This window comes from Scyliorhinus torazame, chromosome 4, assembly GCF_047496885.1.
Source record: "Scyliorhinus torazame isolate Kashiwa2021f chromosome 4, sScyTor2.1, whole genome shotgun sequence".
In the NCBI taxonomy this organism is placed as follows: domain Eukaryota; kingdom Metazoa; phylum Chordata; class Chondrichthyes; order Carcharhiniformes; family Scyliorhinidae; genus Scyliorhinus; species Scyliorhinus torazame.
Window position 1 is genome coordinate 99,483,466 of NC_092710.1, and position 10,091 is coordinate 99,493,556.

A 10,091-nucleotide genomic window follows, 5' to 3' on the forward strand; every position below is an offset into this window, starting at 1 on the left:
GGGAGAATGTGCAAACTCCACATGGACAGTGACCGGGGCTGGGATCGAGGCAGTAGTGATTTATTTTAAAAAATATTTTTATTGAAATATTTGTAAAATTTTCTCACAAAAACAGCAAAAGAATAATAGGCGTTAAACATTAACATAGCGCAAAAATAGATATTTCCCTGAACGGCTCGATCTTCACAGACCACCGAAAATAACAAACAAACACAACACTAATCCCCCCCCCCCCCCTCGGAAAGCTGCTACTGCCGACATTTTAAATTAAATTTCCCCCAAGAAAGTCGACGAACGGCTGCCACCTCCGGGAGAACCCTAACATTGATCTTCTTAAGGCAAACTTTATTTTCTCAAGGCTGAGAAACCCAGCCATGTCACTGGCCCAGGTCTCGACACTTGGGGGCTTCGAGTCCCTCCACAATAACAGGATCCGACTCCGGGCTACCAGGGAGGCAAAGGCCAGAACGTCGGCCTCTTTCACCCCCTGAACTCCCGGGTCTTCCGACACTCCAAAGATCGCCACCTCTGGACTCGGCACCACCCGTGTTCCTAGCACCTTGGGCATTGCCCTGGCTAACCCCTGCGAGAACTCCTCAAGCATCGGGCATGCCCAAAACATATGGACATGGTTTGCTGGGCTCCTCGCACATCTGTCTTCTACCCCGAAAAACTTGCTCACCTTCACCGCCATCATGTGTGCCCGGTGAACCACTTTAAACTGTATGACAGTGAGTCTGGCACATGATGAGGCGGAATTGACCCTACTTAGGGCTTCTGCCCACAGTCTCGGCTCTAACTCCCCTCCTAACTCCTCCTCCCACTTGCCTTTACGCTCCTCCACTGGGGTTTCCTCCGCCTCCAACAGCTCCTGGTAGATATCCGACACCGTCCCCTCCCCCAACCAGGTACCGGACACTACTCTGTCTTGTATCCCCCGTGGCGGCAGCAGCGGGAAGGCCACCACCTGCTTCCTCAGGAAGCTTCGCACTTGTAAAAACCTAAAACCGTTCCCTGGCGGTAATTTAAACTTGTCCTCCAGCACCTGCAGGCTGGGAAAGCTCCCATCTATAAACAACAGGTCAACAATCCTTCTAATACCTGCCCTTTGCCAGCTCTGGAACCTGCTGTCCATCCTACCCGGCAGGAACCTGTGGAGGCAGTAGTGTTAACCACTGCGCCATCGTGCTGCCCCGTTATTCCTAATCTCTACCCATACTTAACTTCCTGATCGTCTGAGCTATGATCCTTTCGTACAACTACTTTTTTTATCATCAGAGCTACTCCTTTTCCATTCTGCCTGCCTTTCCAAAATGTGAAACAACTTGCAAGCAAGGGCGGAACCGTTTCATCCTAGTCCCTGCTGGTAGTTTTCACGTCTGGTCTGGAGGCTGACTTGCTGACCCTAACCAAGACTCCATCCATGAGCGAACTAGTTCACACACTGTCTCCAGACTCCCTGTCCAATCAGGGCAGGCTGGTGGAAGGATTGGTTGATTCTGTTAAAGCAAGGATTTTGAATTAAAGGAGCCACAGATGAGGGACTAAACAAAGACTTCCCGGGCGCGATTCTCCACTCCCACGCCGGTTGGGAGAATCGCCTGGGCCGCCAAAATTTCCGGGGTCGCGTGTCCGACGCCCTCCCGCGATTCTCCAAAGCGACGGGAACGGCCCGGTCGAGTTTCGCGGGCCGCAGGCCGCAGAATCGCCGGAGACACACAAAATGGCGATTCTCCGGCACCCCCGCTATTCTGAGGCCCGGATGGGCCGAGCGGCCAGGCCAAAACGGCGGGTTCCCCCCGGCGCCGTCCACACCTGGTCGCTGCAGTCGTGGGCGGTGCGTGAACACTGGGGGGGCAGCCTGTGGGGGGGCGAGGGGGGATCCTGCACTGGGCTTCACCTGCAATGTGGGGTGGCCCGCGATCGGTGTCCATCGATCGTCGGGCCGTCCTCTCTGAAGGAGGGCCTCCTTCCTTCCGCGGCCCCGCAAGATCCGTCTCCCATCTTCTTGCGGGGCGTATTTAGAGAGGATGACAACCACGCATGGCGGGTTGGTGCCGGCCAACCCGCGCATTCGCGGATGACGCCCGTTATGCGGCGCCGGCCGCGTCATCTATGCGGCGCCGCTTTTACGCGGGCGACAAGGCCTGGCGCGTGTAGCTGACGCGGCCCCGATCCTGGCCCATTGTCAGGGCCTGAATCGGTCGGGACCGGGGCCATTCCGCGCCGTTGTGAACCTCAACAGCGTTCACAACGGCGCGGCCACTTTGGCGTGGGAGTGGAGAATCCCACCCCATGAATCTGTTCTGACCGACATTCAGATCCTGTGACGTTGTTTGCAGAACATCTGGAGGTTTTTCTTACATTTTAGTCAACATTTTCCATTTGACCAATGGTAGCAATCCGAGCTTAAATGATCATTCACCTCATTTGCTGTTTGTGGGATCTTGCTGGGTACCAGTCGACTGGTGTCTTTACATACGGAACACTTTGAAATGAATCAATCAAGTGAAAATCTTAAGATGGCATGAGCGCATCATAAGATTCTGTATAATTACACTTCATTTATTTCTTTTGTTCTCGAGAGTTGGATAATTGTTCATCGATCCTGAGACAGGAACACATCTGAGAAATTCAGCCTTCTATCTCTCCAAATATTTGTTTGCCATTTTTACTTTTATCATATAGTGTGCATTTTTACATTTTCTTCTTTAAATGCGTGTTGCTGAATGGTTTTTGAGTGGCATGGTAGCACAGTGGTTAGCACTGTCTCTTCACAGCGCCAGGGACCCAGGTTCCATTCCAGGCTTGGGTCACTGTCTGTTCTCCCCGTGTCTGCGTGGGTTTCCTCCCACAAGACCTGAAAGACGTGCTGTTAGGTGAATTGGACATTCTGAATTCTCCCTCAGTGTACCCGAACAGGCACCGGAGTGTGGCGACTAGGGGACTTGCACAGTAACTTCATTGCAGTGTTAATGTAAGCCTACTTGTGACATTAATAAAGATTGTTATTATGATTAAGATCTATCTGTAGGTAAGGCCTGTTATAAATTAGATGCCAGAATTGCAAGGTTCTCAGACTTGAAGCACTGGGCATAAGATGCATTGTATGAGCTAAATGTAGGTTTGGCTTACTGAGCAACTGAACATGTCAGCGAAGGTAACATATTATTGAAAACAGCAGGGCTGCTAATCTTCTCACAGATCGCGATCACTCTCGCACCTGGCCAAAAAAGAATCTAATGACTGTTAACCCAATAAAAATCACGGTGCTGTTATTCACTTTCACTGTATTGTTTCTTATTTATTTATGGGATGTGGGCGTCGCTGGCACAGCCAGCATTTACTGCCCATCCCTGATCACCCCAGAGTAGGTGGTAGTGGAGCTGCCTGCCTGAACCGTTGCAGTCGATGTGGTTTTACGTACACCCTCAGTACTGTTCGGGAGTGAGTTACAGATTTGATCCAGAGGCAGCGAGGAAACATCAATATATTTCCCAGTCAGGATGGTGCAGATGGTGTGTTCCATTGGCTAAGATCAAGCGCCAGCTCAAGTCCAGAATGAGGCATAAAGTCTTTTCTTATCAGCTTGGATCTTGTGCGTCTCTCTTGTGGAGATCATGAATTGGATTTTGGACCAAGCAAGATGGTGGATTAAGGGTTTTCCCTGTCCACTGCGCGCATTGCCCCTCTAGGTGGAAGAGGCTGTGGGTTTGCCAGGTGCTGTCGAAGCAGCCTTGGTGAGTTGCTGAAGTGCATCCTACAGATCAGGATGATCTCAGATCAGAGGCTACATTTCATTTTTTTTTCACTCACAGGGCGGATGAACACATTTCAGAAAGATATGCTGGTAGAAATTTATCTCGCCATTAAACAAAACAACAAAAAATTGTGCATTTTCATGAACAAGCTTGAAAAGAGAAGACTAATTTATTAGCTTACATTCTTGTCACTATATTGAATGCTGACTTAGTGAAGTATAAGGCAGTGATTTTGCAGAGTATTCCAGATCGGCAAAAAGAGAGTCACAATAAAGTTGCCACCCAGGTTGAGAGGGTTGTTAACAAGGCGTACGGTGTGTTAGCTTTTATTGGTAGAGGGATTGAGTTTCGGAGCCATGAAGTCATGTTGCAGCTGTACAAAACTCTGGTGTGGCCGCATTTGGAGTATTGCATGCAATTCTGGTCGCCGCATTATAGGAAGGATGTGGAAGCATTGGAAAGGGTGCAGAGGAGATTTAACAGAATGTTGCCTGGTATGGAGGGAAGATCTTATGAGGAAAGGCTGAGGGACTTGAGGCTGTTTTCGTTAGAGAGAAGAAGGTTAAGAGGTGACTTAATTGAGGCATACAAGATGATCAGAGGATTGGATAGGGTGGACAGTGAGAGCCTTTTTCCTCGGATGGTGATGTCTAGCACAAGGGGACATAACTTTAAATTGAGGGGAGATAGATATAAGACAGATGTCAGAGGTAGGTTCTTTACTCAGAGAGTAGTAAGGGCCTGGAATGCCCTGCCTGCAACAGTAGTGGACTCGCCAACACTAAGGACATTCAAATGGTCATTGGATAGACATATGGACAATAAGGGAATTGTGTAGATGGGCTTTAGAGTGGTTTCACAGGTCGGCGCAACATCGAGGGCCGAAGGGCCTGTACTGCGCTGTTATGTTCTATGTAAGCTTGAATGGAAGTTGTTCATCACTTAATGGGAGGAAATTAATAAAAAATCATTGCACAAAAAAATGCAATCATTCAGGGGAGAACACACTTTTCCCAGTTGCAGTAAATCCATTCCCAGCACCCTGATTCAGAGAAAATGGTTGATAAATATCTGTAGGCAGATTCAGTCCCTTTTGTTACGCCCAGCACGTCCACCACAACCAAACCCATTGGGGGAAGTGAGTCAGGCCGGTGACAGGCAAAGTAGCCAGACATTGGCCCAACGGGTAGCATGGTAGCATTGTGGATAGCACAATTGCTTCACAGCTCCAGGATCCCAGGTTCGATTCCGGCTTGGGTCACTATCTGTGCGGAGTCTGCACATCCTCCCCGTGTGTGCGTGGGTTTCCTCCGGGTGCTCCGGTTTCCTCCCACAGTCCAAAGATGTGCGGGTTAGGTGGATTGGCCATGATAAATTGCCCTTAGTGTCCCAAATTACCCTTAGTGTTGGGTGGGGTTACTGGGTTATGGGGATAGGGTGGAGGTGTTGACCTTGGGTAGGGTGCTCTTTCCAAGAGCCGGTGCAGACTCGATGGGCCGAAAGGCCTCCTTCTGCACTGTAAAGTCTATGATAAACAGCTGCAACCATCCAGCCAGTGATGGCGTGACAGCTCGTAAACACCCCACCTCTGGCAGAAGTGCTAAGATTTCTCACTTTGAAGTTTTAAAGTTGTGAAAGGTTAGCTGGCTGGATAGAAACCTTGGGTGGGCGCGACTCTGGCCCGCTGACGGTATGTTGGTCAGCTCTGCTGATGGTGGCCCACCATCTACATGCATGAGTGCATGTTTAAGGTGGTGAAGCTGGTCAATACAGCTGTTTTGTCCTTGGTAGTGTTAAGCTTCTTGAGTGTTATTGGAGCTGCACTCGTCGAAGCAAGTGGAGATATTCCATCATATTTCTAATTTGTGAATGTTATGGGTTATGGAGGGCAGATGGGAAAGTGGCGTTGGGACCACAACCAGATCAGAAGTGTTGAATGGTCTACTCCGGCTCTTCCATTCTATGTTTCTATGGTGGGAGTCAGGAAGTGAGTTGTAATGGACCAAGTGGGAAAGCCTCGCGCCCGATGCGCTCAAAGAGGTTGTTCAGGCACGATTTCATGATACTCATGGTCTTGCAGGAGATGCTGGTGTCACGGTGGACCTGCTTCATCAACTTTTAGACGCAGATGGAGTAACTCTCCTTCCTGGATCGTCTCCCCGTCTTGCTGCCCTTAGCTGCCGCTTTCTTCAGAACCTTCCTCCCACACTTCTTGGGAACTGGCCGCTTCTTTTCATCACCCATCCTCCCGTTCAGAGGGAAGGACAATTGATCGTCACAGCGCAAACGGAGCCTGTCATCTACAGCAGTGTTCTTCAAACTTTTTTTCCGGGGACCCATTTTTAACAACCGGCCAACCTTTGTGACCCACGCCGGCCGACCTGCTCGACCCACCATTTTCTCTTACCTTGTTTACTGCCAACAAAAATGGAGGAAATGGTTTGGGGTCTCTTTGGCCCTCGTACACGCTCCTCCAATGGAACCTGTTGGATGAAGGTGAAGAATTCTGGTGTCGGAAAGTATGGAGTCTCCAACTGTCCAAAGTTCTGCATTTTTTCCCTGTAAAATGTTATTAAATAAACCCCCCCCCGAACTTGTAAAAAAAAATAGAATGAATAAAATAAATGAAAAAGATAAAAATTAAATGAATAAGATAAATGAATAAACCCCCCCCAAACTTGTAAAACAAAAAGCTGCAACCGTTTAAAAACAAAACGGCCGCACTGCGCATGCATGCCGATGATCTGGCACGCATGCGCAGTGCGGCCGCATTTCTTTTACATGTTCGCAGCCATTTTGAACGCCGCTTGCAGCCGGTGTTTTTAACAGCAGATTTGCGCGATCGGGAGCACCACGACGGACGGCTCCGGGACCCTCCCGACACGCGATCCATCCGCGGGTCGCGCCCCCGAGGTTGACAATGCCTGATCTACAGCAGTGGTGCAAGATGCTTCCACTGAGATAAGTGGTTCATTCTTGCAGGAGGATACGTTAGAACACTGGCCGATTGGAAAATGTTCCCAGCTTTGACAGATTTCATTGTATTGAGTGACGTGGCACTAAGTGGGTGTAAGTCCGGATTATGGTAAGCGAGTGATGGAGAAGAATCAAGGAGATTGGTACTTGCTTTGGGGTTGAACAAGGCCTCTGACTTTGCTCTTCCTCATTCTCTTTATGACAGGCTACAGTGCTGATTTTCAGCATGGCTTCTTCAAAAGTGCTCAAAGGCTTGACATTATCAAGGCCTCGTGCTGTGCATATCTGCTTCCTGTGGTGACATATTTTCCTGCCAGCAGTAAAGCACTCTAGATCTTGCAAGTAGCAGCAGCGCTTTCAAGTGTAAATCCTCGAACTCATCGTGGGTTGTGAGCACATGTGTCTGCATTGTGCAGTCAGATTTTTTACCTGCAATTGTATTTTGGGTGAAGCTTTATACGATTGTAATTGTTCTCATTGGAGCCGAGAATGTTGCAAGAAGATTTGATAGAAGTGTTCAAAACTATAAATCATTTACGGGGCGAAAGGGTGGCACAGTGGTTTGCGCTGCTGCCTCAAAGCTTCACAGACTCCGGTTCAATCCCAGAGTTGGGTCTGTGTGGAGTTTGTACGTTCTTCCTTGTGTGGGTTCTCTCCAGCTTTTGTGGTTTCCATCCAACGATGTGCAGGTTAGGTGGGGGTATGGTGTTACGGGGATGGGACATGGGCCTAGGTAGGGTGCTCTTTCAAATGGTCAGTGTGGTGTTGGGTGCTCTGAGGTACAGACGAACCAACACGGTTGCGATTGGTACAACGCAGTTTTATTCCAACTAGTTATTTACACATCTGTCTTGGTACTCAGCACGTGGCGACTGTATGAGTGTCTTGTTAATGAGGTCCTGGCCTTGTCCTGTCTCCAGATGGACTGCCCAGGAGGTGTCGTGTTTCTTGTCTTATACTGTGTCTGCTCTTGTCTGTGATTGGCTGTCGTGTTATGTGTGCTAATTGGTCTGTTGGTCTGTCTATCATGATGTGTGTGTTGTGATGTGTGTTTGAATATCATGACATCCCCCTTTTTTACAAGATTATGTGCCTACGTGGTTATAAATATAAATGTGTCCTGAGTGCAGCTAAAGGTGTGTGTGCGTGATATTTACAGCATGTACATGTGGCGTAACTATATACAAGGGGCGATGTCAGGTGTGACATGCTAACGAGGTTGTACCATAACAAAAGAAGAAGAACGTTGAAATTTGGACCGATCAAACGAGGCCTGGAACGATAAAACAGTGACATGTTACAATACAGTAGTTGCTAAAATTTGACGTGTGAACAGTCTCATAAGTCCAGTCTAGTAGGTGGGCGACGAATTTGGGTTGACCGCCTCAAGGGTGGGTCGAGAACCACCGGCTGAGGTGCGAGTCTGGCCACGGGCGGCGACAGAAGGGGCATGGTATATGGCAGCTCCACGGAGTTGCAATCAGGAACCAGTGGAGGACACGGCGTCTGTGTATGGTTCCGTTGCGAGCGTGGAAGTAGGCGAAGGGCTCGGCACGCACCTACGCACGGATCCATCCGGCATGCGTACCAGGAACGAGCGGGGAGCCACGCGTCGGAGAACTTCGGCAGGTGCTGACCAGCCACAGTCTGGTAGGTGAATGCGGACGTTGTCTCAAGGGGCCAGGGAGGGAAGATCAGTTGCCCTTGTGTCGTACGATCTCTTCTGGCGATCGCGCTGCAGTTGCATCCTATGCAGTACCGGAGCATGGTCTATTGTTGGTGCAAGGATGGAAGGCACAGTGGTTCTGAGGGCGCGACCCATCAGCAGCTGTGCTGGAGAGAGACCCGTGGCTAGTGGGGCCGAGCGATAGGCCAGCAGGGCGAGGTAGAAGTCCGATCCGGCAGCAGCAGCCTTGCAGAGGAGTCGCTTGGCAATGTGAACTCCCTTCTCCGCCTTTCCATTGGACTGGGGATGCAGAGGACTGGACGTCACGTGCGTGAAGCCATACGAGGCCGCAAAGGACGACCATTCATGGTTGGCAACACAGGGCCCATTGTCCGACATGACAGTCATCGGAATGCCGTGGCGAGCAAAGGTGTCTTTGCAGGCCCTGATGACAGCAGACGACGTCAGATCGTGCAGGCGTATGACTTCTGGGTAATTGGAGAAGTAGTCCACTATGATGACATAGTCCATGCCAAGCGCGTGAAATAGGTCGACACCCACTTTCGCCCAGGGGGACGTCACCAGCTCATGGGGCAGAAGCGTCTCAGGAGGTTGCGCCGGCTGAAACCTTTGGCAAGTTGTACAGTTGATCACCATGTTGGCAATATCGTCACTGATGCCCGGCCAGTATACCGCTTCTGGGGCCCTCCGTCTGCACTTCTCGACCCCCAAGTGGCCTTCGTGTATTTGATCGAGAACCAGCTGGCGCATACTGTGCGGAATCACAATCCGGTCCAGCTTCAGAAGGATCCCATCAATGATGGCTGGGTCGTCTCGTACATTATAGAACTGCGGGCACTGCCCTTTGAGCCATCCTCCCGTCATGTGGCGCATCACTCGCTGTAAAAGGGGGTCGGCCGCTGTCTCTCGGCGGATGCGGGCCAGACTGGAGTCGTCAGCCGGCAGATTTGCCGCTGTCAAGGCCACCTGTGCCTCGACCTGACATACGAACCCCTCCGCATCTGGCGTCGTGCTCACTGCTCTGGATAGGGCATCCGCCACAATGAGGTCCTTCCCTGGAGTGTAGACCAGTTGGAAGTCGTACCTCCTGATGCGCTGGAGGCGAGGGGTCATCTCGTTCAGGTCCTTGTTTATTATGCTGACCAGGGGGCAGTGGTCAGTTTCGACCGTGAACCGTGGAAGACCATAGACTTAATCGTGGAACTTGTCTAAACCGGTTAGCAAGCCCAGGCATTCTTTTTCGATTTGCGCGTAGCACTGCTCTGTGGGGGTCATGGCCCGCGATGCATAGGCAACCGGGGCCCATGACGACGTGTCATCCCTCTGCAGGAGCACTGCTCCAATGCCGGATTGACTGGCATCAGTTGAGATTTTGGTGGGACGAGACATGTCGAAGAACGCCAACACTGGTGCCGTGGTGAGTTTGTGTTTGAGCGCCTCCCATTCCAGCTGGTGTGTGTTGCCACTAGAACTCTGTAGATTTTTTGACGAGGTAGCGCAGAGTCGTTGTGTGGGAGGCAAGGTTGGGAATGAATTTCCCTAGGAAGTTGACCATGCCAAGGAAGCGTAGGACAGCCTTCTTGTCGGCCGGCTGCGGCATGGCTGTGATGGCGCTCATCTTGGCTGCATCCGGACGGACCCCTGACCGGGAGATATGGTCCCCCAGG